Here is a 6,239-nt window from a genome sequence, read left to right as displayed (position 1 = left end):
CAAAACCAATTGGAAAAGATTCATAAGATTCTGAAATTAATTTTAGACACTATATTAAAAATATTAAGAAACAAGGGAGATATGAGCTCCACAAGTCGGGTATCCTGCAAATCGGATTTTATAATAACCCTAACTTTAAACAGCCATAACTTATAAAATATTAAAGCTTTTTTAGTGATTCTTGAGCCTAAAATTAATAGAATTTCATTTAGAATATGAATATAATTTTTACAAATTTTTTACAGATTCAGAAGATAACGAAAAATAATAAAAATACGAGAGATAGAAAACTGAATATATGCAGAGTTGTGTATCCCCTCAAATTAAACATGATTACATGATCTATATGAACATATAAAATAAATTAAAAACAAGGAATATAGAATTAAACATTACATGGCATAGATCTTAAAAAGAAAATAAAAGAACTAACCTTTAAGAAATATCGCTAGAAAAAAGAACTAAAAGAATTTTGGCTATTCCTCTCTTTATTTATTTTTTCTTTTTTTTGTCTTCTTCTCCACCTTTTTTTTATCTCTTTTTCCTTTTTTTTAATTTTTTATCAGTGGGGTATTTATAGGGTTTTGGGAGAGAGGTGTGATAGGGTTTGGAGTCCTAGGGTGATAAAGTTTAGATAACTTAAATAACTAGGATTGCAGAATTTAGGTAAGACTGAGAAATGGATGAGGTGTTTCAACCAATGGGAAGAGAGGGAAAGGGGAAGGCACCAATAGAGAGTGAGGAAGAGGTATGGTAGGGTTTGAAGTCCTAGTGTGATAATGTTCAGATAACTTAAATAACTGGGATTGAGGAATGATAAGTGCATAATTTATTAATTCTACTCCCATCACATTTAGTGTTTTTGATGTGTTTTTATGTTTAATTCAGTTGGTTAAGTATAGTTATCTATTAGGCACATGTTTAGAGAGTTATTGAAATAATTGTGTTAAATGGAGAAATTTGACTCTTGCTGTATTTTTCAGGGTTTTGGTGAAGTTTCGGAGCAATATAGTGTGGAAAAAAGCCTGGAAAGATCGAAGAATTGAGAAGCATTGTTGAAACGAAGTACACGGGCTGTGTAACTTGACCAGTGTAAATCTTGGAGACCCATGTAACATTCTGCTAGAAGAAATCCAGAGAACCGAGGAAGAAACAAAGTACACAGGTCGTGTAACTCGACCCGTGTAAATCCTGGAAACCCATGTAACTTTCTGTGCCCATGCAAAACATGCCCATTCAGCTCTAGTAAGTTACACGGCTCTGGGTCGTGTAGTGATACACGGGCCATGTATCCATTAACAGTCAATTTCCTAATTTCGCTCTGGTTGCAGTTTTTAACAAAAATTCTAAAAAACCTAACCCTAGATCATTTATTATAAATAGAAGAGACAGCAGCCGCACCAGGGAGATCAAAAAGGGAGAGCCGCTCTCGACAGCAGAAAGACTTTCATTCTCCATTCACGCTTTAGATTTCTTTTCTTTATTTTTTTGTGAGCCATGAACATGAGTGGCTAAGTTTTTTTATTTAGTTCAAGGGATTCAAGTTCTTTTGCTTGATTTGTGAGATCAGGTTCTTAATTTAATTTATGTCTTTTTGAATATCTATTATTTTCTGATTTATTTGTCTTTGATCTATTGAATGATTTACTAAAAAGGCCTATTAGTTGATTGTTTGATGAGATTAATTGCTAGTTCATCTTCATAATCCGTAATTGTTATGTAAGATTGAATATAAGTAGCAATTAGTTTTTATTAATTATGATCCCAGTTTTCGATAATAACCTAAGGAAACAATAAGGTGGATTAAATGATTTGTGCTTCATAAATTGTTATTCAGCTTAACTACTTCCTTTTCTTAAAGTTGTTATTAATTTGATGAGGATTGCTTAATACCAACTCAGTTAATAATTAGAGTTAATAAGAGCGCTGGGCTCGAATTGATGAGTATAGGGAAGTCAGGGGTTTACCTCGCTATTTGGTAAATCTACGTTAAGTATTCAATAAGAGATAATTGTATTTCTTTAGTCTATGATCAAATCAATGCATTGGAATGAGAATTACCTTGGACTGAAGTTTGTTTAAATTGAGATTTTCATATTTAGTTCTTGAATTTCTGCTTTCTTCTGATTTTGTGTTACAAACCCCCCCCCCCCCCCACAATCTTTGTCTATTTTGTTTCCATTGCACAAGTGCACGAAATTTAATAATTCAGTCTCTAGGGTTTGACCTGGATTTACCATTTGCTATAGAAAATATTCATAGTAGGTAATTTCAATTAATTTAATTTCTGGTGGATTCGATACCCATCAAGAATTTTGACGCCGTTGCCGGGGACTGAAGTTTATTTGATTTCGTGTTTTTGGTGTTAGATATTTTGTTATTAATTCTGTTTGTGCTATTTTTAGGTTTTTCAAAAAATAATAAAAAATTAATTACTGTTCATTAAGGATTTTGGTTGAATTTGCAGGGCGGCCCATACCTATTTTGAAGGAAACGACGCTCTGATCAAGACTAATCAATCTATAAGATTCCTTGGCCCCACCCTCTTAAGGCCAAATTCCATCGTTTTTTAGGGTTTTGAGGCATTTTTCTATTTTTGACAAGAACTTCTCAATCTGGTGAGTTGATCTTTGATCCAGAAGTAAAAAAAACAGCTAAGCAGTTGAGAAAATTGGCTAAGCAAGGTAGGCTGATTCTGAGTACATCTGAAGGAGTCCAATCTCCAAAGGAGCTAAGTTCAGATTAAAATTCGGATTCAGAGTCAAATTCCAAAAATGAAACCATGGCTGCTAGAACCTTAAAAATATTGGCTACTCCTGATCTAAACCAACAACCTTTGTGTATTCAATACCCTGCTTTAAATGTTGCTTTTGAGTTGAAATCTAGACTAATCCATTTATTGCCTAAGTTTCATAGTCTTGCAGGTGAGGATCCACATAAGCATTTAAAAGAATTTCATGTTGTGTGGCCCAGAATGAAACCTCAAGGAGTTTCAGAGGATTAGATCAAGCTTCGAGCTTTCCCTTTTTCACTGCAGGGCACAGCTAAGGATTGGTTGTATTACCTTCCTTCTGGATCTGTCAACTCATGAAATGGAATGAAGCAAATATTTCTAGAGAAGTATTTTTTTGCTTCCCGTGCTACCAATATAAGAAAAGAAATTTGTAGGTTCTGGTAGTACAATAGAGAGAGCTTGTATGAGTATTGGGAACGATTTAAGAAACTGTGTGCAAGCTGTCCCCATCATCAAATAAGTGAGCAGCTTTTGATTCAGTATTTCTATGAGGGACTTCTACCAATGGACTGCAGTATGATAGATGCTGCTAGTGGAGGAGCTTTGGTTGATAAGACACCAGATAAAGCGAGGAGGCTAATTGCTAACATGGCAGCAACCTCTCAGCAGTTAGGAATGAGAATGGATCACACACCTATGAAGCTTAATGAGGTAAATACATCTAACCTTCAGAAACAAATTTCTAATTTAAATTTCTTTGGTGAGGCAGTTAGCTGTAGGGAACATGCAACCTGTTATGGCATGTGGAATTTGTTCGGGTTTGGGTCATGCTACTATATGTGTCCTACATTACAAGAGGATGAATCAATGCAACATGCTAATGCAGTAGGACATTATGGACAGCTACAACGCAGGTATGATCCCTATTCGAATACTTATAATCCAGGATGGTGAGATCATCCCAATTTGAGTTGTGGGAATCAACCGGTGCAAAACCGATACCAGGAGCAAAAACCACAAGTGAATCAACCATAATCGCCTCCACCTTCGCCTCCCTCAAATCAAGGTATATCACTTGATGAAATTGTTAAGGCTTTGGCTAACAATACCCAACAGATTCAACAGGAGACCAGAAATAGCATTCAAAACATAGAGAGGTAGATTGGTCAGTTAGCCTCATCTGTAAGTAAGCTGGAAGCTCAAGATTCTGGAAAGCTCCTATCACAAACAGTCATGAATCCTAGAGAAAATGCAAGTGCGATACTATTAAGTGGGAAAGAAATTGATAATTAGACTCCACATGAGCTAATGAAAAAGAAAAAGCAAAGAGCAAAAGAGTCTGAAGTTCCTGAAGTTGAGGTAAATACTAAACCTAACTTGAATAAGATTAATAATTCAGTTCTTCCTCCATTCCCTTGCAGGTTGGCTAAAAATAAGAAAGAAGAACAAGAGAAAGAAATTTTGGAGACTTTCAGAAAGGAGGAGGTGAATGTGACTCCCCTTACCCGTCTATTGTATAGCCGAGCAAGAAGTGCCACATTCGGTACCAGAGCACCTATCTTGTCTTGTCATGTCTATTGTAAATTTTAATGTCATTTAAATCATGTAATTTATGTGTAGAAATTATATATATATATATATATATATATATATATATATATATATATATATATATATATATATATATATATATATTATATCTGTGGAGACCCGGACAGAGCCTCTCCTGTTTTATTAGCATCTGGCAGGTTTCCACTAATCACCTGTTAACATGTCCATATTCATTTCACACATTTCCATATCATATTCTCTTATATCATATCATTTACAATTATTTATGAGATTTAAAAATGAAGTATCATCTATTGCATTCATATAGAAATTCATAGATAATAAATTGCAAGTTTTCATTTCAATCTCGAAGTTTAATTACAAGTCCAAAATGAAATACATTATGGCTAGACATAATGAACCAAAATACTAGTCTATGCATGGGCCCTACCAAAATATAAAAGACCAGTGAGGTGACTCTGGCGGTGGCGATCTAGTCGAGCTCACAAGTACACCACTAGTCTTCTTTGCGCCATCGTGGTGATGGGATCGATCTCCGCACTCACGCGATGGAAAACCAACGCGTTAAGCATAATGCTTAGTGGTGCATAATTTATAATAACAATAATTTAACAATTTAAATAATAATGGTAAATTCATAATTTCTGTGTCTTTTACCTTTTTATTGCACTTTGGGAACAATTTAATTTATTAGGATCTTTTCTATTTACTTATTGTATATTCAATCTTAATTAATCATTTTCAATGCCCAAAAACCTATAACAAATTATAAAAGCTGGATGCACGGGTGTATACTGGTTAGATAGCCATATGTTTGTCCAGTATACGTCTGTCAGGAACGAGGCCAGCTGTCGGGCACGAGACCCACTGTCAGGCTTGTAAAGCCAGAAATAAAGTAGGCTCAATGGCCAGTAAGTAGGCATATAGCCTGTAGAACAATCATACCAGACATATATTGTCAGTTTATGATTTTCTCGGTAGGCAGTACTACTATCTATAGTCCCTAATTGGTATACCAATTTATCCAAACTAAATAAATAAGTCTAGGTATACTATGGGCAATTAAACATTTTTAATTAATTTAGCACTATTCACTATTACTATTTTCTAGTACTGTTCATTGGTACCATTAATTTTATATTAATAGGACATTAGTCCTAATTTACATATTCATATCATTTTTAATATTTAATTTTCCTTATGTATATTTTAATTATCCTATATAGCATTTTTTCCATGAACGTTTCTTTAGGTTCATGTTGATGTGTTATCTTTATCTAGGAATTTGACTAGGTTAGGATGTCTATTTAGTCACACTTCCTTCATAACAATTGCTCCTCTATGTTTAAACTTGAATTTTAGTTTTTGAATCACTAAATTTGGGGTTATAGAACTCAAGTTATGGTCAAAATACCAAAGGAATAGTATTTTGGGACAATTTCTGGGTTGGCAGTTTTAGTGACTAAACTTGTGCTAATAATTTGATTTGGTTAAAGGCAAAACTGGGTCAAGTGGTCTTCATGAAAAGTATAGCCCTATGTCTAAGCTTTCCATTGATGAAATTTTAGGTTATTTGGACTAATATAGAGAGAGTTATGACTAAATGAACACGCACTGTTCATTTGGTCATTTTTTGGGTTAGCAGTGTTTGGTCATCCGGGTTTGGGCAGGGAATTGTTCATGAATTTGACAGAATTTGGGCAGGGTTTCTTCTTGAAAAATGAAGGTTTGGATGTCCCAAAGCACCTCCAATTGGCCTCATACCAATTGGAGTCACACATTGTCAGTTAGGGTTCAACAAACACACTGGACTCATTGAGTCCTAACCTACAAAAAATTTGACACTCCCAAAATTCAATCTCCTCCTTCTCCAAACTCCAAATAAGCACACATGTCACTTCTATTATCATCAATCTCAACACAATTAGGTCAA

At 34.4% G+C, this 6,239-nt stretch overlaps 1 non-coding gene across 1 annotated transcript; it reads right to left on the bottom strand.

The window, feature by feature from the left end:
- Positions 1-3,145: 3,145 nt before the first annotated feature.
- Positions 3,146-3,252, bottom strand: LOC131169935 (small nucleolar RNA R71). Its single transcript, XR_009140880.1, has one exon. It is a non-coding gene; the product is annotated as a small nucleolar RNA R71 (small nucleolar RNA).
- Between the last annotated feature and the right edge of the window lie 2,987 nt (positions 3,253-6,239).

Source organism: Hevea brasiliensis, chromosome 10 (genome assembly GCF_030052815.1).
Source record: "Hevea brasiliensis isolate MT/VB/25A 57/8 chromosome 10, ASM3005281v1, whole genome shotgun sequence".
NCBI classification, from domain to species: domain Eukaryota; kingdom Viridiplantae; phylum Streptophyta; class Magnoliopsida; order Malpighiales; family Euphorbiaceae; genus Hevea; species Hevea brasiliensis.
Note: the sequence above shows the minus strand (reverse complement) of the source record. Positions and strands in the feature narration are given on the sequence as shown.